Source organism: Hemitrygon akajei, chromosome 16, assembly GCF_048418815.1.
Source record: "Hemitrygon akajei chromosome 16, sHemAka1.3, whole genome shotgun sequence".
NCBI classification, from domain to species: domain Eukaryota; kingdom Metazoa; phylum Chordata; class Chondrichthyes; order Myliobatiformes; family Dasyatidae; genus Hemitrygon; species Hemitrygon akajei.
This window is the reverse complement of record NC_133139.1, coordinates 90,525,184-90,549,686: the sequence shown is the minus strand read 5'-3', so window position 1 is coordinate 90,549,686 and position 24,503 is coordinate 90,525,184. Positions and strand designations below refer to the sequence as shown.

Here is a 24,503-nt window from a genome sequence, read left to right as displayed (position 1 = left end):
CTCAATGGTTGACTTTACTCTAAGGGATATTCAATGACTTTGAAACTTTCTTGTATCCAACTCAATAACCATTTTGCAGTTGTTTGGAGTGTTCTTTTGTTTTCATGGTGTAGTTTTTGCCCGGATACTGAATCACCAACAGCTGGACTTTTCGGATACAGGTGTAATTTTACTACAGTCAATTGGAACACCTTGTTTTTGGACACAAGTCTCCAAAAACAGATCTCCATGTAACTAATTATGTGACTTCTAAAACCAATTGGCTGCACCAGTGATGATTTGGTGTGTCATATTAAACAGGGTGAATACTTAAGCAATCAATTATTTTGTGTTTTATATTTGAATTAATTTATATCACTTTGTAGAGATCTGTTTTCACTTTGATACGAAAGAGTCTTTTTCATGTTGATCAGTGTCAAAAAAAGCCAAATTAAATCCACTGTGATTCAAAGTTGTAAAACGATAAAACATGAAAACTTCCAAGGGTGGTGAATACTTATTATAGATACTGTAAAACGACCTGGATGAAAATGTAAGTGGGTGGGTTAGTAAGTTTGCGGATGAAGACTAGTGGTATTGTGGGTAGTGTAGATGACTGGCAAAGAACAACATGGTTCCCGCTATTAGTCAAGGCATTGAATTGAAAAGTCTGTCAGTTATGTTGCAGCTTTATAAAACTGTGGTTAGGCCGCATCTGGAGTATTGCATATATTTCTGGTTGCCCCATTATAGGAAGGATGTTGAGGCTTTAGAAATGGTGCAGAAGAGGTTTACCATGATGCTGTCTGGTTTAGAGTGTATGTGCTATCATGAGAGGCTAGACAAACTTGTGTTGTTACTTCTGGTGTGGCAGAGGCTGAAGGGAGATCTGATAGAGGTTAATAAGGTTATGATAGGGATAGATAGAGTAAGCAGGCCGTATCTAATTCCCAGGCTGAAATGTCTAATACCAGAGGGCATGTATTTAAGGCAGAGATTCCCAACTTTTTTTATGCTATCAAGCAAAGGGTGTGTGGACCCCAGGTTGGGAACCTCTGATTTAAGGTGAGAGGGGGTCATTTTAAAGGTGATATAGATAGATAGATAGATACTTTATTCATCCCCATGGGGAAATTCAACATTTTTTCCAATGTCCCATACACTTATTGTAGCAAAACTAATTACATACAATACTTAACTCAATATAAATATGATATGCATCTAAAATCACCCTCTTAAAAAGCATTAATAAATAGCTTTTAAAAAGTTCTTAAATAGTTTACTAAAATACATTGAATGGTAACTTAAGCTCAATCCTAACCCCGGCACTTTAACATATCTTACCTCTGGCGGTTGAATTGTAAAGCCGAATGGCATTGGGGAGTAATGATCTCTTCATCCTGTCTGAGGAGCATTGCATCGATAGCAACCTGCCGCTGAAGCTGCTTCTGTCTCTGGATGGTGCTATGCAGAGGATGTTCAGGGTTTTCCATGATTGACCATAGCCTACTCAGTGCCCTTCGCTCTGCTACCGATGTCATACTCTCCAGTTCTGTGCCCACGACAGAGCCTGCCTTCCTTACCAGCTTATTAAGACGTGAGGCGTCCCTCTTCTTAATGCTGCCTCCCCAACACGCCACCACAAAGAAGAGGGCGCTCTCCACAACTGACCTATAGAACATCTTCAGCATCTCACTACAAACATTGAATGACGCCAACCTTCTAAGGAAGTACAGTCGACTCTGTGCCTTGCTGCACAAGGCATCTGTGTTGGCAGTCCAGTCTAGCTTCTCGTCTAACTGCACTCCTAGATACTTGTAGGTCTTAACCTGCTCCACACATTCTCCATTAATGATCACTGGCTCCATATGAGGCCTAGATCTCCTAAAGTCCACCACCATCTCCTTGGTCTTGGTGATATTGAGACGCAGGTAATTTGAGTTGCACCATATCACAAAGTCCTGTATCAGTTTCCTATACTCTTCCTCCTGTCCATTCCTGACACACCCCACTATGGCCGTGTCATCAGCGAACTTCTGCACATGGCAGGACTCCGAGTTATATTGGAAGTCTGATGTGTACAGGGTGAACAGGACCGGAGAGAGTACGGTCCCCTGCGGCGCTCCTGTGTTGCTGACCACCGTGTCAGACCTACAGTCTCCCAACCGCACATACTGAGGTCTATCTGTCAAGTAGTCCACTATCCAAGCCACCATGTGAGAGTCTACTCCCATCTCCGTTAGTTTGTGCCTTAAGATCCTGGGCTGGATGGTGTTAAAGGCACTAGAGAAGTCCAGGAATGTAATCCTCACAGCACCACTGACCCCATCCAGATGAGAGAGGGATTTGTGCAGCAAATACGTGATAGCATCCTCCACTCCCACCTTCTCTTGATACGCAAAGGGGCAAGTTTTTTTTCCCCTGGAATACTTTGCCTGGGATGGTGATAGAGGCAGGTATATTAGGGACTTTTAAGAGATGTTTAGATGGGATCATGAATGTGAGGAAAATGGAGAGATATTGACATTGTTTAGGCAGAAGAGAGCAAAAGAGATTAGTTAGCAATTTGATTACTAATTTAATTGGTTTGACACAACATAGTGAGCCTTAGGGCCGGTTGCTATTACAAGAAAGTGCAGTGCAGATAGACAATAAAGGACAAGGCCGTGAGGAGACAGAAGAGGAGATCTGGAATCCATCTTATCAAGTGGGGTCGCAGGTAGATAGGGTCGTAAAGAAAGCTCTTGGCACATTGGCCTTCATAAATCGAAGTATTGAATACAGGAATTAGAATATTATGTTGAAGTTATATACAACATTGGTGAGGTCAGAGTTGGAGTATTATGTGTAGTTCTAGTCTCCTACCTACAGGAATGTTATCAGTAAGATTGAAAGAGTGCATAGAAAATGTACAAGGATGGTGTCAGGTTTTGAGGACCTGAGTTATAGGGAAATGCTGATTTTTAGGTTTTTACTCCCTGGAGTGTCAGAGAATGAGAGGAGATTTTATAGAGCTATATAAAATTATGGGGGATATAGATAGGGTAAATACGCAAGAGGTCTTTTTATACTGAGGTTGGGTGAGACTAGAACTGGAGATCATGGGTACGGGTGACTGGTGAAATGTGAAAGGAAATATGCGGGGGAATTTCTTATTTCAGATCATGGTGAAAGGGTGGAACGAGCTGACAGCAGAAGTGTAGGGCACTGGTTCAATTTCAACTTTTTGGAGAAGTTTAGGTAAATGCACAGATGGGAGGGGTATGGAAGGCTATGGTCCAGGTGCAGGTCAATGGGACTAGACAAAATAATTTCAGCACAGACTAGATGGGCTGAAGGACTTGTTTCTGTCCTGTAGTTTCTATGACTGTATGACTATAAAAGGGTTCTCTTCAGGAGTCTCATATCAATGGGATGGAAGCTGTCTTTGAGCCCGATGGTACCATGCTTCTAGGGTTTTTATATCTTCTGCGCCATGGGAGGGAGAAGGCAGAATATCCAGGGTGGGAGAGGTGTTTGATTACGTTAGCAGCTTTTTCAAGGAATGAGGGCATACAGAGGAGCCCTGTTGCCTCAAGTTGGGTAAATAGGGATCATCCTCATACATTCTGTGACTGCCTGGGTTTCTCCTAGGTGAAGACAGGAGACAGCAGATGTTGGAATGGGGAGCAACACAATTGGCTGGAGAAACTCAGCAGGTTGAGCAGCATCTGTGGTGAGGGAAAAGGAACTGTTGACATTTCTGGTGATGTGTGAAGCATTATCTCAGCCTGAAACATTGACAGTGTCTTTGTTTCTCTTGGGTGCTCTGCTTTCTTTCAGCTTCTAAAGATGTGCTAGTTTGTAGGTTCAAAATTCAAAGCACATTTATTATTGAAGTATGTATGCTGTATTCAACCCTGAGCTTCGTCTTCCCCACAGACAGTCACGAAACAAAGAAAAAGCGTGGAACCTGTTCACAGAAAACATCAACCCCCCCCCATGAGCAGAATAAAACAAATCACACAAATGGCAACAGGAAAAAAATGAGCAAAAACAGAATATAAAACACAAAGTTGAAAGAGTCCAGGCAAATTCAGTTCAGCTCAGTGTTTGTTTTCTGCAGGCCACCCCGATCCAAAATCGCCCAAAATAGTAACGGGAAAAAAAAGGAGCACCCAGAAACACATCATAGGGTAAATTAGAGTCCAATCCACAAACCGTCTTGATTAATCCATCCTCCGTTTGACTAGATGCTTTAAATTACAGCTAGTGTTGGTGAATCAGGAAGGAGTTGATGGGCATGTGTGGTAGAATTTATTGCCACAAATGTGTATGGAGGGCAAGTCATTGCAGTGGAGCTAGGTAGGTTCTTGATTAGTAAAGGCATCAAAAGTTACAGGGAAAAGGCAGAATAGGGTTAACAGATAATAAATCAGCCATGATTGAATGGTAGAGCAGGCTCGATGGGTCAAATGGCTAATTCTGCTCCTATGTCTTATGGTTTTAATAAGTCAAGTATGGTTGGAGGTGACATCAGATGCACCTCAACTCTGGCAGAGTTTGCAGGCCATTACTTCCTATAAAGCAAAAGACAGCGATCGATGCGTTACTACCAGACGAGCTCAATGCTTTGAAAAGGAGAATAAAACCACAGCTATGAGAATCCCTGCTGCATCTGGTGACCCTGTGATCTCTGTCTCTGAGGCTGCCGTCAGACTGTCTTTGAAGAGGGTAAACTCTCACAAGGCAGTAAGGCCCGGTAAGGCTCTGAAATCCTGTGCTAATCAACTAGCAGGGGTATTCAAAGACATTTTCAATCTCTCACTGCTACAGTTGGAAGTTCCAATCTGTTGCAAAAGGGCAACAGTTATGCCAGTGCCCAGGAAGAGCAGCATGAGTGCCTCCAGCAGTACTACATCTACGGTAATGAAACACTTTGAGAGGTTGGTCATGGCTAGAAACGACGACTGGCTCGGTAGAAACCTGGGTCCACTGCAATCTGCCTACAGCCACAACAGGTCTGCAGCAGACACAATCTCAATGGCTCTCCGTGCAGCCTTGGATCACCGGGACAATGCAAACACCTATGTCAGGATGCTGTTTATTGACTATAGTTCAGTGTTTAACACCATCATTCATACAGTCCTGATCAGAAAACTACAGAACCTGGGCCTCTGTACCTCCCTCTGCACCTGGATCCTCAACTTCCTAACCAGAAGACCACAATCTATGTGGACTGGAAATAACATCTCCACCTCACTGACAATCAACACTGGCACACGCCAGGGATGTGTGCTTAGCCCATTGCTTTACTCTCTCTACACCATGACTATGTGGCTAGGCATAGATCAAATGCCACTGTTGGCAGAATTTCAGATGCTGGTGAAGGAGCATACTAGAGCCAGATATACCAGTTATTTAAGTGGTGTTGCAAAAAAACCAGCAAGACCAAAGAGCTGATTGTGGACTTCAGAAAGAGTAAGATGAGGGAACACAAACCAATCCTCACAGCGAGATCAGAAGTTGAGAGAGTGAGTAATTTCAAGTTCCTGTGTGTCAATATACCTGGCAACCTAACATGACGCAACATTGATGCAGCCATAAAGAAGGCAAGAGCGGCTATATTTAATTCAGAGTTTGAAGAGATTTAGTTGGTCGACTAAAACACTCGAAAACTTCTACAAATGTACTACAGAGTGCGTCCTGAATGGCTGCATCACCATCTGGTATGCACAAGATCGAAGTAAGTTGCAGGAACTTGTAAAATTAGTCATCTTCATCTTGGGTACTAGCCTCCATAGTATCCAAGACATCTTCAAGGACCAGAACCATAGGAAGTCGGAGTCCATCATTAAAGATTCCCACCACCCAGGACATGTCCTCTTTGCGCTGTTAGCATTGGGAAGGAAGTACAGAAGCCTGAAGGCACACACTCAGTGATTCACGAACGGCTTCTTCCCTCCCCCCATCTGATTCCTAAATGAACATTGAACCCATGAACCCTACTTTTTTATTTCTGTTTTTTTTTTGCACTACTTATTTTGACTTAACTATTTAATAGACAGAAATGTACTTAATGTAACTCAGATTTTTTCTCTATATTTATCATGTATTTCATTGTACTACTGCTGCAAATTTAACAATTCTCACAACATATGCCGGTAGTATTAAATCTGATTCTGAAGTTGCCAGGAAATAGGTTTGGGAAGTGGATCACACAAGATAATGCAGACACTGAAGTCCGGATTAAAAAAAACAGTAATTGGTAATCAGATTATTGTCACGTATACCGAGATGGAGAGAAAATGTATGTGCCGTGCAGACACCTCACTTCATGCATGAGGTAGTACAAATGGGGACAAGAAAACAGAAGGCACAATCTGGTGTTATAGTGGCCCAATTCTGCTCATAGTTACAGAGAAAGTGCAGTACAAGTAAATAAATAAAGTGTAAGCACCATGTCACAGCAGCCCAAAGGTTGATCAGAAGTTTGGAAGACAAAGCCTAATGGATGAAGGCTGAAGATTGGAAGTCTGTCCTGGAGTTGGAGGACTATCTGTGTGTGGGTGGGTGGGTATGAGGGAGAGAATGGGCTTGTTTCTCCAGAATATCATCAACAGGATCTTACACCTAACACATATTTGCTTCTGCCCCACTTTCTCCAGGCATCAGCCCCTCCATGATTTCCTTGTCTATTCATCCCTTTCCACTAATCTCCTTCCTGGCACTTATCCCTGCAAGTGGCAGAAGTGCTACACCTGCCCATTCACCTCCTCCCTCACGTCCATTCAGAGCCCCAAACAGTTCTTCCAGGTGAGGTAACCCTTCACCTGTGAGTCTGTTAGGGTCATCTAACATATCTCAGTGCATCCCCTCTACATTGGTGAGATCTGATGTAGGTTGGGAGACCAGTTTGTTGAGCACAAAATAGTACAGTTGTACTATTTTGATTTCCCTTGTCAGCCACGGTTGTAATGTTTCTTTGTTTTGGAATACAACTATCCTGCATTTCCTCATTTTTGCTAGAAACTCATTGCTGCTCTGCTGACATCCCTGCCAGCAGCTCCTTCCAATTTACTTTGGCCAACTTCTCTCTCATAACACTGTAGTTTTCCTTACTCCACTGAAATACTGCTATGTCAGACTTTACTTTCTCCCTATCAAATTTCAAGGTGAACTCAGTCATATTGTGGTCACTGTCACCTAAGAGTTCTTTTACCTTAAGTTCCCTAATCATCTCTGGTTCATTACATAACACCCAATCCAGTATAGCTGATCCCCTAGTAGGCTCAATGACAAACTGCTCTAAAAAGCCATCTCAAAGGCATTCAACAAACTCATTCTCTTGAGATCCATTACCAACCTGATTTTCCCAATCAACATAAGTGTTGAAATCTCTCACGACTATCATAACATTTCCCTTTTGACATGCCTTTTCTAGTTCCTGTTGTAATCTGTGGTCCACATCCCAGCTACTGTTGTAAGGCCTGTATATAACTGCCGTCAGGGTCCTTTTGCACTTTCTTAACTCAACCCACAAGATTTCAACAGCTTCCGATCCTATGTCACATCTTTCTACTGATTTTATGCCATTCTTTACTAGCAGAGCCATGATACCCCCTCTGCCTACCTTCCTATCCCTCCAATACAACATGTAACGCTGGACATTCAGCTCCCAACTACAACCATCCTTTTGCCATGATTCAGAGATGGCCACAACATCATACCCAACAATCTGTAAAACTGCGGCAAGATCATTTGCCTTATTTCTTATACTCCATGCATTGAGATACAACACTTTGAGTACTGTATTTGGTACTCTTTTTGAATCTGCATCCCTAATGCACTGATACTCACCCTGCTGGCTGCAATTATGTCCTATCATCTGCCTGTCCTTTCTGACAGTCTGACTGCTTGCTACCTTTGATTTTTTACCATCCATCTTATACCGAGTCCCTTCACTCCGGTTCCCACTCCCTGAAAAATTAGTTTAAACCCTCCCCAACAGCTCTAACAAATCTGCCCACGAGAATATTGGTTCCCATCAGGCTCACTTACAACTGTCACTTTTGAACAGGTCATATCTCCCCAGAAGAGGAGATCCCAATGATCCAAGAACCTGAAGCCCTCTCCCCCGTACCAGCTTCTTAGCCACGTGTTAATTTACCAAATCATTCTGTTTCTACCCTCACTGGCACCAGGCACAGGCAGTGATCTAGAAATTATTACCCAGGAGGTCCTGCTTCTCAGCTTTCTGCCTAGCTCTCTAAATTCTCTTTTCAGGACCTCATGCTTTTCCTTACTATGTCATTGGTACCAATATGTACCAAGGCATCTGGCTGCTCTCCCTCCCTCTCCAATATGTTGTGGACATGATCCGAGACGTCCCTGACCCTAGCACCTGGGAGGCAACATACCATTGGGGTGTCCTGTTCACATCCATAGAATGTCCTGTCTGTTCCCCTGACTACTGAGTCCCCTATCACTACTGCTTCCTCTTTTCCCTCTTTCCCTTCTGAACCACGAACCTGTGCTCAGTGCCAGTAACCCGGTCTCTGTGGCATTCTCCTGGAACAGTGTCCTGAATGGGAATGGCCACGGGGGTGCTCTGTGCTAACTGTCTATTCACATTTCCATTTCTCCTGACAGTCACCCAGCTACTCACCTCTTGCAACTTGGGGGTGACTACTTCCCTGTAACTCTGATCGATTATCTCCTCACTCTCCTGTACAAGCCGAATATCATCCAGTTGCTGCTCCAGATCCCTAACACAGGAGCTACAGCCGGATGCATTTCATGCAGATGTAGTTCCCTGGAAGACTCTGGGTCTCCCATGACTCCAACATACAGCATGAATAACACATAACGGCTATTTACTGCACATCTTACTTTCTCTACAGTAAGAGAAAACAAAAAAGGGACCCTAACAGAAGCTTACCCAGAGCCAATGCCTGTTTCAAGCTGAGGCCTCCTTTGAGCCAAAGCCTGACACTCCTACTCTCATCACTCACCTACTCCCAACAATGGCCTCCCCGCTTGTCCCTGCTGTACTTTTGAACGAGCGTCACTGACCTGCAAGTCTCTCCTCTTTTAAGTTTTGCTGACTTTCGAGAAAACTCGGCACTGTGGCTGCTCCTGCCGCTGCTTGGGCAATCAGAATTTTGGTTGGAACATTCCCCCGCACCTGGTTTCACTAACTTCACCAACTTTTCATCACTTGCCAGCTTAACTCCTTCCCATCCACCAACCTTATTCTGGTTTCTTTCACCTTCCTTTCCCATCCTGATGAAGGGTCTTGGCCCAAAACGTCAACTGTTTGTTTATTTCTATAGATGCTGCCTGACCTGCTGAATTCCTCCAGCATTTTATGTGTCTAACACTCATTTTGCTGTTGTTTTGTGTTACTCTGCTGAACTTGTGGGCATGCTATGTTGGTGCTTGAATATGTAGCAACACTTGCGGGCTACCCCAGCACATTATTGGTGTGTTGGTTGTTAAAGAAAGAAGGTGGCAGAGTTTGAATCGAAACATTGGTTATAATCAATACCTATACCTTGCTGGAAGCCTGAGAAGAGTTTATTCGTCATATTTACCAAGAAGGCATTAGGTCCTTTTTAAAGAATGACACAGTCTGTGCTATACATTTAACCTAGAACAGTACAGTGCAGGAAAAGGCCTTTCAGCTCATGATGTCGTTAAATTTAATCAATGTGCCTGCACATGATCAATATCTCTCCACTCCCTCAGGTCCAAGAATCTGCTTAAGTATCTCTGAAATGCCACCATTGTTCCAAGCAACTACCACAGTCTGTGTGAGGGAAAGGAAACTTAACTCACACATCTGCTTTAAAACTTTCCTCCTCGCTCTTAAACTCTATCCTCTATTCTTTGACATTTTCACCTTGGGGGAAAAAAAGACCATAAGACGCAGGAGCAGAATTAGGCCATTTGGCCCATTGAGTTTGCTCCACCATTTCATTATGGCTCATCCATTTTCCTCTCAGCCCCGATCTCCTGCCTTCTCCCTGCATGCTTTCATACCCTGACTAATCAAGAACCTTATTGACCTCTGCCTTAAATACACTCAATGACTCTGCCTCCACGGCTGCCTGTGACAATGAATTCCACAGATTCACCACACTCTGGCTACAGAAATTCCTTCTCATCTCTGTTCTAAGAGAATTCTGAGGCTGTGTCCTCTAGTCTTAGACTTCCCCACCATAGAAAACGTTTCCATATCTGCTTGATCAAGGCCCTTCAACATTCGATAGCTTTCAATGAGATCCCACTCATTCTTCTGAATTTCAGTGAGTAGAGTCCCAAATTTATGAATATTTCAATCAACACACACAAAATGCTGGTGGAACGCAGCATCTATAGGAAGAGGTATAGTCGACGTTTCAGGCCGAGACCCTTCGTCAGGACTAACTGAAAGAAGAGATAGTAAGAGATTTGAAAATAGGAGGGGGAGGGATGAAGGTAAGAGCTAGAAAGGTGGTTGGCAAAAGGGATACACAGCTGGAGAAGGGAAAGGATCATGGAATGGGAGGCCTGGGAAGAGAGAAAGGGGGAGGGGAGCACCAGAGGGAGATGGAGAGCAGGCAAAGAGTGATGGGCAGAGAGAGAGAGAGAAAAGGGAGGGGAAAATAAATAAATTGGGGATGGGGAAAGAAGGGGAGGAGGGGCATTAACGGAAGTTAGAGAAGTCAATGTTCATGCCATCAGGTTGGAGGCTACCCAGCCAGTATATAAGGTGTTATTCCTCCAACCTGAGTGTGGCTTCATTTTGACAGTAGAGGAGGCCATGGATAGACATATCAGAATGGGAATGGGACGTGGAATTAAAATGTGTGGCCACTGGGAGATCCCGCTTTTTCTGGCAGACAGAGCGTAGGTGTTCAGTGAAACAGTCTCCCAGTCTGTGTCGGGTCTCACAATATATAAAAGGCCACACCAGGAGCACTGGACGCAGTATACCACACTAGCCGACTCACAGGTGAAGTGTCGCCTCACCTGGAAGGACTGTCTGGGGCCCTGAATGGTGGTGAGGGAGGAAGTGTAAGGGCAGGTGTAGCACTTGTTCCGTTTACAAGGATAAGTGCCAGGAGGGAGATCGGTGGGAAGGGATGGGGGGAGGCACGTAGGGAGCGATCCCTGCGGAAAGCGGGGGGGGGGGAAGGGAAAGTATTTCAATCCCGAAATAATTTTGCGAACCTTCTTTCAACCCTCTCCAGTGTCAGAAGCACATCTTATCTTAACCCAGACTGCTCAAAATGTCTCTCTCTACACCTCTCATAGTTTTATAAACTTACTTCAGATCTCCTCTCAACCTCCAACACTCCAGAAAAAAAACAGCCCAACCTGTCTTGCCCTGGAGGAGGAGACTGATGTTGAGCCATTTCAGTGAATTTTGAGGATTTAGTGTCCCTGTAAAGTTACAGAGACAACCTCTTTTAATTCCTTTACCGAAGTGCTTGACATTTACAATCAAGTTCCGGAAACAAAAACAATGAGCATTCTTTAACTTCGCTCAACAACAAGTTTAAAAACTTAGCAGAAGTTTCTGTTCACTGTAGCCTCTCCAGTTCAGGTAGTTGTTTTCCTGAGCTTTTAGTTTTTAAACTCTTTTAGTTCCTCTGTCACATCACCCTTCTGTTTATTATTTACCACACGCATCTCGCGTTATGCCAGGGAGAGCAGTTTCACCAGCCCTGAGCAGTGCCGAGGGAGGGAGTGAGACTGCAAGGAGTTCTGCTGGGATAATAGAGCACCCTGTCTTAAAAACAGTTTATTCCGAAAGGTGTTCTTTAGGACCCATTGGGGACCTGCTCTGTGTTTTCCTGCTGTTCCTGTGAATGGGAGTGGTAAGCGGAGGGTTCTGCGCTGAAAGGCTCGCAGCGAGTGAGGTACTCGACTGAATGTGGAACAGCCCGTCTGCTGGAACGCTGCCTCGATGCTGGGCCTTGGAGCCACAATGAAGTGTCTTTGTGTGAAGTGAAACAGATCACAGCAACGGGATTGTTTGCGTGCAGATGGGAGGTGAGATAATCTTGCACTCAGTCCACACTTTAACCAGCGAGAGCTTGACAACCGGAAAGTTGCTTTCGGAAGGATCGTTTCAGTCTGTGGTTTGGATGCCTCGGTGAGGAAGTTTTTAAGCACACGTTACACATTCTGGTGAGTTTCCTTTCAGTGAACAAAGTTTATCATTTGGAAAATTCAAAGCTGTGTGTGAAGTCTGTTTGAAGGTTAGCTGTCCATTCCATCATTGGTTTAAACAGACAGGCAGCAACTCCTGATTGAAGTTCAACCACGAACTTCACAAATAGTAGGAGAGTCTCCTCAAGTAGGGAGACTTTTCTTGGTATTTAGGAACAAATGCCTTCCCAGTTTGGTCTTAGTGGCACAGTGTCAAATCGGAAAAGTTTCCTTTGGTTTTCAAGGGGAACTGTCTTCCTAATTAATTCTGCAATATGCAAAATCATTCCATTTCAAATGAATTCCCTTCCAAGGCTGGAAACAATGAAGCATTTTATTTCTCAAGTGTTTGATTTCCTGTGAATGGTGTGGCTCACAGGGTCTGCCATTGAGGGTGGCAAGGGGGTGGTGTGGTGGTTGGTTTAGTGCGTGGTTCGATCAGGCGACTGGTGACGAAACATCGGACTGTGAGCGCAAACTGAACCCTCACAACCTCGAAGCATGTAATGTAAATGGGAAGTGAATTGTAATGGTCTGGCATAGTCTGAGCAGTCTAGTGGTCATAACTATGTGCAGAGAATTGAGAAACTGGGACTCTTCACCTCTAAAGAGGATGAGGAGCAAGGCTGGTCGGTTTGGACTCCAGAACTCAGCGATCACAGCTGAAGGGTGACCTAACTCTAAACACCAGCCTTTCTCTCCCAAGCCCTAAATCACCCTTTCACAGCTGTCACAACTATCATTCTCAGATTAAACCCTTAATATTACAAATAAAACATCATTAAATCTGTGAATATTTTAAAAAATAGTAATTAAATTGATATAAATTAACGTGGAAAAAGAGAGTTCAAAGTAAACTTATTATCAAAGAACTTATATGTCACCATATACAAGCTTGAGATTCATTTTCTTGAGGGCATACTCAGCTAATCAGTAGCAAAACAGCAGAATCAGAATCACTGGCATCTTAGATAGGGTGGTGAAGAAGGCTTTTGGAACGCTGGCCTTTATAAATCAGAGCATTGAGTACAGAAGTTGGGATGTAATGTTAAAATTGTACAAGGCATTGGTAAGGCCAAATTTGGAATATTGTGTGCAGTTCTGGTCACCGAATTATAGGAAAGATATCAATAAATTAGAGAGAGTGCAGAGACGATTTACTAGGATGTTACCTGGGTTTCAGCACTTAAGTTACAGAGAAAGGTTGAACAAGTTAGGTCTCTATTCATTGGAGCGTAGAAGGTTGAGGGGAGATTTGATCGAGGTATTTAAAATTTTGAGAGGAATAGATAGAGTTGACGTGAATAGGCTCTTTCCATTGAGAGTAGGGGAGATTCAAATGAGAGGACATGATTTGAGAGTTGGGGGCAAAAGTTTAAGGGAAACATGAGGGGGTATTTCTTTACTCAGAGAGTGATAGCTGTGTGGAATGAGCTTCCTGTAGAAGTAGTAGAGACCAGTTCAGTTGTGTCATTTAAGGTAAAATTGGATAGGTATATGGACAGGAAAGGAGTGGAAGGTTATGGGCTGAGTGCGGGTAGGTGAGACTAGGTGAGAGTAAGAGTTCGGCATGGACTAGGAGGGCCGAGATGGCCTGTTTCCGTGCTGTGATTGTTATATGGTTATATGTGAGATTTGTTAACTCACGTTAACACAATACATAATTCAATGCAATACATAATCTAGCAGAGAGAAAAACAAATAATAAATAAAATAAAACAATAAATAGACAAGTAATTCAATTACGTATATTGAAAAGATTTTAAAATGCGCAAAAGCAGAAATACTGTATATTGAAAAAAGTGAGGTAGTGTCCAGAGCTTTAATGTCCATTTAGGAATCCGATGGCAGAGGGGAAGAAGCTGTTCCTGAATTGCTGAGTGTGTGCCTTCAGGCTTCTGTACCTCCTACCTGATGGTAACAGTGAGAAAAGGGCATGCCCTGGGTGCTGGAAGTCTTTATTAATGGACGCTGCCTTTCTGAGGCACCACTCCCTAAAGATGTCCTGGGTACTTTGTAGGCTAGTATCCAGGATGGAGCTGACTAAATTTACAACCTTCTGCAGCTTCTTTCAGTCCTGTGCAGTAGCCCCTCCATACCAGACAGTGATACAACCTGTCAGAATGCTCTCCACGGTACAACTATAGAAGTTTTTGAGTGTATTTGTTGATATGCGAAATCTCTTCAAACTCCTAATAAAATACAGCAGGTGTCTTGCCTTCTTTATGACTACATCGATATGTTGGGACCAGGTTAGATCTTCAGAGATCTTGACACCCAGGAGCTGAGGAACTAGACCTTGACACTAGTCAGTGGTGGAGGCAGATACACTAGTGAAATTTAAGACACTGCTAGACAGGTATATGGAGGAATTTAAGGTGGGGGGGTATATGGGAGGCAGGGTTTAAGGGTTGGCACAACAGCTTGTACTGTACTGTACTATTCTATGTTCTATGTTGAACTTGAAGCTGCTCACTCTCTCCACTTCTGATCTCTCTATGAGGATTGGTATGTGTTCCTTCATCTTACTCTTCCTGAAGTCCACAATCAGCTCTTTCGTCTTACTGATGTTGAGTGCCAGGTTGTTGCTGTGGCACCATTCCACTAGTTGGCATTTCTCACTCTTGTACTCCTTTTCATCACCACCTGAAATTCTATCAACAATGGTTGAATCATCAGCAAATTTGTAGATGGTATTTGAGCTATGCCTGGCCACACAGTCATATGTATACAGAGAGTAGAACATTGGGCTAAGCACACACCCCTGAGGTGCACCAGTGTTGATCATCAGCAAGGAGGATATGTTATCACCACAGACTGTGGTCTTCCTGTTAGGAAGTCAAGGATCCAATCGCAGAGGGAGGTACAGAGAACCAGGTTCTGTAACTTCTCAATCAGGATTGTGGGAATGATGGTGTTAAATGCTGAGCTATAGTCGATGAACAGCATCCTGATGTAGGTGTTTGTGTTGTCCAGGTGGTCTAAAGCCATGTGGAGAGCCATTGAGATTGCATATACCATTGGCCTATTGTGGCAGTAGGCAAATTGCAATGGGTTCAGGTTCTTGCTGAGGCAGGAGTTCAGTCTAGTCATAACCAACCTCTCAAAGCATTTTATCACTGTCAATGTGAGTGCTACTGGGCGATAGTCATTAAGGCTTCCCACATTATTATTCTTAGGCATTGGTATAATTGTTGCCTTTTTGAAGCAATTTTCTGCCCGTAGCAGTGAGAGGTTGAAAATGTCCTTGAATACTCCCGCTAGTTGGTTGGCACAGGTTTCCAGAGCCTTACCAGCGTCACTGAAAGATCAACCAGAGTGCAGAAGACAACAAACTGCAAATGCAAATATAAATAAATAGCAATAAATATTGAGAACATGAGATAACAAGAGAAAAAGTCCTTAAAGTGAGATCATTGGTTGTGGGAACTTTTTAGTGATGGAGCAAATGAGTGCAGTTATTCCCTTTTATTCAGGAGCCTGATGGTTGAGGGATAGTAATTATTCTTAAAGGTGGTGGTGCAAGTCCTGAAGTTCTTGGACCTTCGACCTCATGGCAGCAGCAAGAACAGAGAATGATCTGATATCTAGATGTCCAAATGATGTTCCAAATGTTTATCATCTTCTTCAAGCTCCTGAACCAGAATGGATAACTTCACTCACATCATCAATGAATTGATTTCACAACCTATGGAGTTTCGAGGACTGTACAACTCATATTCTCAGTATTACTTATCTACTCATTTTTTTTTGTATTTGCACAGTTTCTCTTCTGTTGCAATCTGGTTGCTTGTTTGTCAGTCTTTGTAGTTTTTCATTAATTCCATTGAATTTCCTTGTGCCATTGAATTACATACTTATTGCCCGTTTCACCACTGGCGTTTAGGACAGCAATGACGATCCTCCATCTCTGGCAGTGCTCAGAGCTTCCTTCATGTCAGCAGCTTGGTTTTCTCTATTATCAGTCATGTAACTCCCGGGTGGAGAATCAGGAATACTATTGTACACAGATGTAGAAGGACTCTTCATTGCTGTTTCCATAACAATTTTGTTTTACCAGTCAGGGTTGTTAGCCCTGATCTGAACCCCCGAACCTAGAGGATCAGTGGACCACTCTTAGTCTGGCCTTTACCCTTTGACCTGTTTGGCATGGGTGACCCTACCAGGAGCCAAAGCATAAACCCTTGCTTCCAGCCAACATAGCTGTCTGGGTCATTGAGATGAGCCTCCAAACCCTACGACAAGGTTGTGGGCCTCTTGGAAGTCTTCTATGAATGCCCGCAAAAATGAATCTCAGGATAGTATACGGTGACATACGTACTTTGATAATAAATTTACTTTGAATTTTGAGCTTTATGAAAGACTGATCCAGACCCACTGAAGAAATCTGTCTAGTTGTGGATGGAATATTTTAGGGAAGCTGTAAAGACTATTTAGAAGTTGCAGAAGAGATTTACTAGTTGTGATTCCAGGGCTGAGGAAGTTTAGTTATGTGGACGGATTGGAGAACAGGGAAGACTGCAGGATAACTGACTGAGATGTTTAAAATTAGGAAGGGTATAAGTGGTGGGGAGGAGGTGTAAGGCTCTCCTTTTCTGCTGATGGCTGGGGTCACTCATCGTGTAAAGACAATGCCCAGAAGAAGACAATGCAAACCAGTTCTGTAGAATTTGCCAAGAATCATCATGTCATGAAACCATGATTGCCTACGTCATATGACACGGCACATGATAATGATAGGCAGAAAGGCTCTTTCTGCTGTCAGAAAGATCATAAGCTTGTGTTGTAGAATGAAACTGATGGCAAAAGAACTAAAGCTGACTTGAGAAGCATTATGACAGGTTGAAATCAGGAAGATAATGTTGGGTAGGAGTAGGGGCAGATTTAATTGTAGAATTAAAAGGAAGATAGTTCAGTATCTGAAAGGCAAGCAATTACAGGACAAGGGGAGAGGTAGGGAAGAAAGTCTAACTGGATATCTCTTATGTAAGAGCTGATACAGACTCAATGGGCTGCTTCTATGCTTTAATCAGAGGGTTACACTTTGGCATGGCTTGAAGTTTTAGCAGACTAACAAAAATAACATAGAATAGGCATTAACAGGTGATTTGCTGGCAGAAAGAAGATGTAAAGGATGGCGTAGCACAGGGATCAGTGCTGGGTCTCAGTTTTTTACTGCTTGTACAAATTACTTGGATGAAGCCATTGAAGCCGCTGACAGTATGGTTGCAAAAATAACGGGGAAAGTAAGTTGTTAAATTGTCCTTATTTGCATGGTGTATCTGGCCAATGCAGTTAACTCAGGTCACTATTTTAGGCCAATAGCTCCAGAGAAAAATCTGTATCATGGAACAAATTCAAATGCAATATCTAAAGGCATGGAATCAAATTAAGAGCAAGGTTCAGTCAGAAACACTTCCACATACAGAGGCAAACAACAGTTACAGCTTGTGTCTACAAGTGGTAATTACGTCCAGGTCAATTTGTAATATTAAGTTAGTAATTTTTAATTAACAATTGAATAATGTTATTCAGTTATTAATTTTGAAGTAGTTAATCATTGACTTATGTAATGATGTCTTCCTGGTTTCTTGCCACTTCTTTTATTTTGTTGTTGCTATCTTGGACGATTTTGAATCTAGACGGCCTGCAGATAACAAACTCTGAACTGAATATGCCTGGACTCTTTCATTTTTGGGTTTTATATTCTGTGTGTTTTTTTTGCTCACCTTTTTTGTTGCCATTTGCCCGATTTGTTTTCTTTTGTGCATGTGGTGGGGGGGTTAATATCTTTTTTTGAACGGTTCCATGGTGTTTCTTTGTTTGGGAGCTGTCTGTGAGGAAGACAGGGTGTCAGGGTTGTATGCTACACATACTGTGTACTTTGACATATACCGGTTTGGCAAGTTTTGTTTTTATAAATTATGCAACTTCCAACTGGCAACACCTGAAAACAACATCTTGGGCAATCCCATGGGATCAAGGAGAACTTGCTTCCACTCCACCCTTTTCAGTTCTGGTCACCTTATTATAGGAAGGATGTAGAAACTTTCGAGAGGGTGCAGAGGACCCTACCAGGATGCTGCTTAGATTAGAATGTATGTCTTTTTTTTGGAAATGTTGACTGAGCTAGTTCTTTTCTCTTTGTAGGGAAGGGGGATGAGGGGTGACTTGATAGAGGTGTAAAAGATAAGAGGCATAGATAGATTGGACATCAATGACATTTTTTCCAGGGCAGAAATGTCTAAATCAAGAAGGCGTAATTTTAAGGTGATTGGAGGGAAGTATAGGGGAGGATGTCAAAAATATTTTTTTTTTAAACAGAGCGGTGTGTGCATGAATCACACTGCCACAGGTGGTGGTAGAGACAGGTATTTTAGGGACGTATTTAGGTGACTCTTAGGTACATAGATGAAAAAAATTGAGGACTAAATGGGAGGGAAACATTAGTTTGATCTTGGAATAGGTTAAAAGTCAGCACGATATGGGTCAAAGTGTTTGTACTATTCTATTTCTATGTTCCAGGTTTTAGTGTTTTGAATCAGAATCAGGTTTAATATCACCTGCATAAGCCATGAAATTTGTTAACTTAGTGGCAGCAGTACATTGCATTACATGATAATACAGAAAAATAAGTAAATTATTTACAGTATGTATGTATATTAAATAGTTAAAATAAGAATAGTGCTAAAACAGAAATAATAAAAAAGTGAGGTAGTGTTGATGGATTCGTTGAAGATGTCATGGATTCTGTGGAGGCTAGTACCTGTGTTGGAGCTGACTAATTTTACAACCCAAGTAGTTTTTTGAGGCCGATGCAGGAAAAGTAAACTCTTCTCAGATAGGGAAGATGAGCTGCTATTTTGTGAGGAAGTGTGCTGCTTCCACTGCCTATCTGGGACTTCTCTACCCTCCAAATGCACACACTCAGGTTTCTCAATACAAGCTGAATGCTCTTTCTCCACTATGAGTGAGTTATGAGCTAAAGATCTCAGAATTAGGGTGGAATTACATTTGTTCAAGCATATTTGTCAATCTTTTCTTTTGTCTCCACGGTAATCTCTTCATATAAAAGAGCTTGGAATGGACTATCTGTTTCGGGAGTCTGTTGACATATCTGAGATAGACATGTCTGCACAACGTAGCCAAATGAGAGTAACCAGGGTCTCACTGTTGGGGCCGTTGGCCTAGGAGAGGGGACTGGGTATGGATCACTCGCTCTTTCAGTGAACGTAGACGAGGTCACAGAGATGGCTGTGGTATCAGATTCTGATTTATTTATCTAAGTTGAAAGTAAATTTATTACAAAGTACATTAGTTACAGCCCGATATGCCGCTGGTGTTTAGGGCAGCAATGAAGGTCCTCCATTTTTGTCTGTCCTTGGCCATCTTCTCTATTGTGGCCTGGGTGTGTTTCAGGGTCCTCATTTCTACATCTACAGTTTAGCATCAAGTTGCTTTGGTCTCCTGCATTTCCTTTGTCCTTCAGGCATCCAATGGAATGCTGTCTTGATGATGGAGTTGGCCTCTCTTCTCATCATGTGCCCAATCCATCCCTAACAATTCCTCATGATGATTGTGGCCAGGTATTCTTGATGACACTAAAGGAGTAGGGTGTTGTTGGAGATCTTGTTTGGCCAGAAAATATGAAGGAATTTCCGAAGGCTCATGGTGTGGAATGATAACAGCTTGGCAAGGTTGTTCTCTGTCATGCCCTGAGATTCTGACCCTACAAGAGTATGGACAGAACACAGCTCTAGTACAGCTTCACTTTGGTGTGGATGCTGTACTTGGCTGTGATCACCTTCCCTTCCTGAGTATAAAACTGTTTCACCAGTTGCTGCCTTTATTCTACCGGACACTGTCCACCTGCTTTCAATGATGCCCAGTATGTGTAGTTGTAATGACGTATTTCAGCAGTTATTTGTGCTAGCTTGCCAGTGTTGTCCATGGTTTGTACATTCCAAAAAACAATTTTGGTCTTAGTCTTGGTGGTGTTCAGGGCTTCCTTCATCATGTCAGGAGCTTCCTTTTGGTTTTCACCACTGTCAGTCATGCAAGTCCCAGGTGGAAACTCGGGAACACGGTCTCACACAGATGTAGAAGGATTCTTCATTGCGTTTTCCATAACAATCTTTTTCATTGACCAGTCAGGGTTGTTAGCCCTGATCTGAACCCCCAACCTGGAGGATTGGTGGACCACTCTTAGTCTAGCTTCTATCCTTTCACCTGTTTGGTATGGGTGACCCTACCAAGAGCCAAAGCACAAGGCCCCGACTCCAGCCAATATATCTCTCCAGGCCCACAAGCCTCCAAACATTACAAAAAGATTGTGGTCCTTCTGGAGGACCAAAGTATGTATATGTCACTATATAGTACCCCAAGATTCATTTCCTTGTCACCTATTCATTCACATTTACTCTACATTGAAACATGCAGTGAAATGCATCATTTGCGTTAACAGCCAACACACATAAGGATGTGCTGGGGGCAGCCCACAAGGGTCACCATAGATTCCAATGCCAACATAGTATTCCCACAGTGTTCAACACAATAACAACACAATCAGCAGCAGCAACACCAACAGATGAGAACAAGACAACAGCAAACCAGACTCCTTTACCACACTCCCAGCTACCCACTGGCTCACACATACACACAGGCAGTCCTCCAACCCCAGGACAGGCCACCTCAGGGCCTTCAGTCCTTGGTCCTGGACTTTCAAATACCTGGCCTCCAATTTCCAGTCTCTGACCCAGGCTCTCAGACTCCACCTTCAGGCTCCTATCTCAGGACACGCTGAGCTCTGGACTTCAACCTTCGGTTTTGCACTCAGAACTTCATTGGCCTCTAGTATTGACCCAAGGACTGAACAGTCATGGGTTTGACCTTCTCTCCAGTACTTGAGAAGTCTGCTGTAGGCAGTCCAGATACAACAGGAAGGGCAGGAATGCTGCCCATTGAACTTGTGCCTTGTCTGACGTCTTGATCTTCGTACACCCTCTTCCTCAGTCAGACATGCAAAGATGAAAAAGGTGGTGTGTTGGCTCTCATTGGTTGGAAGATTGTATTCAAGAGCTACAAGGTAATGTTACAGTTCTATAAAACCCTGGTTGTGTAGTGTAGGTCTCCATTAGTCTTGATAGACCGTGGATTTACGCCTTGGAAAGTTTCCAGGGCACAAACCTGGGCAAGGTCTTTTTTTAATGGAAGACCAGCAGTTGCCAAGCTGCAAGTCTCCCCTTTCCACGCCACTGATGTTGTCCAAGGGAAGGGCATTAGACTACACTTGGAATGTTGTGTTCCGTTCTGGTCTCCTTATTATAGGAAGGATGTGAAAGTTTTCGAGAGAAGGCATAGCAGATTTATCAGGAAGCTGTCTGGTTTAGAAGGCATGTCTCATGAGAATAGGTTGAGTGAACTAGGATTTTCTTTCTTTGGAGCTGAAGAGTTTGAGAGGTGACTTGAAAAAGGTCTGCAAGGTTGATAAGAGACATGGAAGGAGTGGAAAGTCTGAGACTTTTTCCTAGGATGGAAATGGCTAATACAAGACGCCATAATTTTAAAGTATTGGAGAAAAGTATGGGGGGTATGTCAGAGGTAAATTCTTTACATTGAAAGTGGTTGGTGCTTGGAATGCCCTACCAAGAGGTAGAGGCAGATGCATTGAGGCAGTTAAGAAACTCTTTGATAGGCACATGGATGATAAAAAAAGTGGAGGGTTATGTAGGAGAGAAGGGTTAGATTGATCTTTTAGTAGGTTAAAAGTTGAGCACAACATCACAGGCCAAAGGGCCTGTACTGTACTGTATTGTTCTATGTTTAACCAAAGGTACTGTTGGTGTAATTGAAGACCTTAATGAATGATCTCGCAAATGTCTGCCTTTACCCAAAGGAGGATGGCAGATGCAACATGAATGCTGGCCGTTGAGCCATATGTAAGGAGTAGTCCTCGTCCCACCTGTCCCCATGGTACTGTATTCCTTCAGCACCCCACCTAATTCCCTCAAATGTTGATTCAGACTCTATGTCAGTTTCAAACTTTGATATGCCCTGGAACTGCATGATCCTTGGACTTGGGCCCCGAAAGCTCTGAGTTGGAGCTGACGGTGCAACTATTTATTCAGGATTGATATCTTCAAGATAAGAATAGTTATCTGGTAACCCTAGAGGTATCTCACCAAGGCAGTGTTAGCCTGTGCCTGCCTCCCAGTGAGTGGATTACACTTTAGTAAAAGGCAATACATAATAGCTGTCTAGAAAATATCCTTCCTCTGCCAACTCAATTGTTGTGCTTACCTGCATTCTGATGGAGAAGTTATTGTATGCTGTGGTTTTACATTTCAGTCATGCATTCTCCATTGTACCCTAGATGCTGGAACAGTGCCTTAGTGTTCATGGTGATTGTGGGTGCAGAGGGGAGGAAGCTGTGCTTTGAATTAGATTTCTAAACCCTTCCAGAACATCCAGAGATACTCCAGAATCAAATAAAATCACAAAGAGACAACTGGAAGATAAGTCTGTTCATTAGATTTCAAAGCAAATTCAAAGTAAAATTATCAAATTATTTACTGTACATGTTGCCAATGCCACCCTGAGATTCATTTTCTTGCAAGCATTCATAGTAAAACAAACAAATTTAGTAGAATTGAAGAAAAACAACACTCAGAGACAGACAATAACCAATGTACAAAATACAAAGCAACACGTACAACAAGCCGGAGGAACTCGGCAGGTCGGGCAGCATCCGTGGAAACGAGCAGTCAACGTTTCGGGCCGAGACCCTTCGTCAGGACTGAAGAGGGAAGGGGCAGGGGCCCCATAAAAAAGGTGGGGGGAGGGTGCCCGACCTGCTGAGTTCCTCCAGAGTGTTGTACGTGTTGCTTTGACCCCAGCATCTTTGTGTGTACAAAATACAACCTGTGCAAATACAAAAATAATAAACAAATAAGTGAATTAATTAATACAGATCTTTGAAAGTGAGTCCATAGACTGCGGAAATAGTTCATTGTTGAGGTGAGTGAAGTTATCTATGCTGATTCAGCAACCTGATGGTTGAAGGATAATAACTGTGCCTGAACACGAGAAAATCTGCAGATGCTGGAAATTCAAGGCAACGGACACAAAATGCTGGAGGAGCTCAGCAGGTCAGACTGCACCTATGGAAATGAATAAATAGGCGATGTTTCGGGCCGAGCGAGACCCTTCTTCAGGACTGGAAAGGAAGGGATGAAGTCAGAATAAGAAGGGAGGAAGAATAACTGTTGCTGAACCTGGTGGAATCGGACCCAAGGCCTTTGTACCTTTCTCCTGATGGCAACAGCAAGAAGAGAGCATGGTCTAGATGGTGGAGTCCTTGATGATGGAAGGATTTATCTTTGAAGAGTCTTTTAAGTATATCTAATGATAGTTTAGGAACATTTAAGAGATTCTTAAATACAGTCAGCCCTCCTTAACCACAAGTTCTGCATGCGCAAATTCAACCAACCGCGAATCGAGAAAACCCGGAAATGCTCTTCCAGCACTTGTTGTTCGAGCGTTCACCCCACATCTCGTTCGTTCGCTACTTTGTTCCTGTGAAAAAATGGCTCCTAAAAAGCAAGTTAGGTGGTCAAAGCAATTCCTCAAAGGCTAAGAGGGAGTGTAAAGTGCTATCTCTCACTGAGAAAGTAGAAATATTAGAACTTTTGATGGCCAAATTATACATGAAAAAGCTCTTAGTCTCTATGAGCACTATGACAGGATTGATGAGAGTGAGAGAAAAGAGTTTAAGGCTAGTAAGAGATGGCTGGCTGGCTGGCTATGTAAAGCGCTACAGCCTCAAGAACATAAAGATCACGGAAGAATTGGCATCGGCTAATGCTGAGGCTGCAGCAGCGTTCCCAGAGGAGCTGCAATTCTAAAGTCTCGAAGTTCAATGCTTGAAGATCCTCAGCCCTCAACCTCCACAGTTCCTGACTTTAGTATTATTGAGCCTCCTCCAAAGCGTCCTTATTCCCTAAGCAAGACAGTGTAACATCTACTGTACAGGTATTACAAGTTTTACTCGTCATTTGATCATTGTTCACCTCGTGTCTCATTCGTTCACTGCTTGTGTTGTGAGCGAGAGGAACATGTAGTTTTTTTTCTTGTCAATATTCCCTAAACAAGACAGTGTAACAACTATTTACATAGCATTTCCATTGTATTAGGTGTTATAAATTCTGTAATCTAGAGATGATAAAAGTTTTACTCGTTTGATGATTGTTTGCCTCGCGTCTCATTTGTTCGCTGCTTCTGTAAACATTACAGTATAACAACTGTTTACATAGCATTATCTAGAGATGATTTAAAGTATACGGGAG

General features: G+C 43.0%; 1 protein-coding gene across 3 annotated transcripts in view; it reads left to right on the top strand.

Moving 5' to 3' along the window:
- The window catches only part of LOC140740290 (long-chain fatty acid transport protein 1-like), a 90,718-nt gene that overhangs the window by 10,261 nt on the left and 55,954 nt on the right, over window positions 1–24,503 (top strand). The window contains exon 1 of one of the 3 annotated variants that reach the window (XM_073069432.1): window positions 11,664–12,000. The exons of 1 other annotated variant lie outside the window; for it this stretch is intronic. The gene's annotated coding sequence lies outside the window, so the exon portion shown is untranslated. Of the gene's footprint in view, window positions 1–11,663; window positions 12,139–24,503 lie in introns of those variants that run through there. One more of the 3 variants, XM_073069430.1, reaches the window with a different exon arrangement.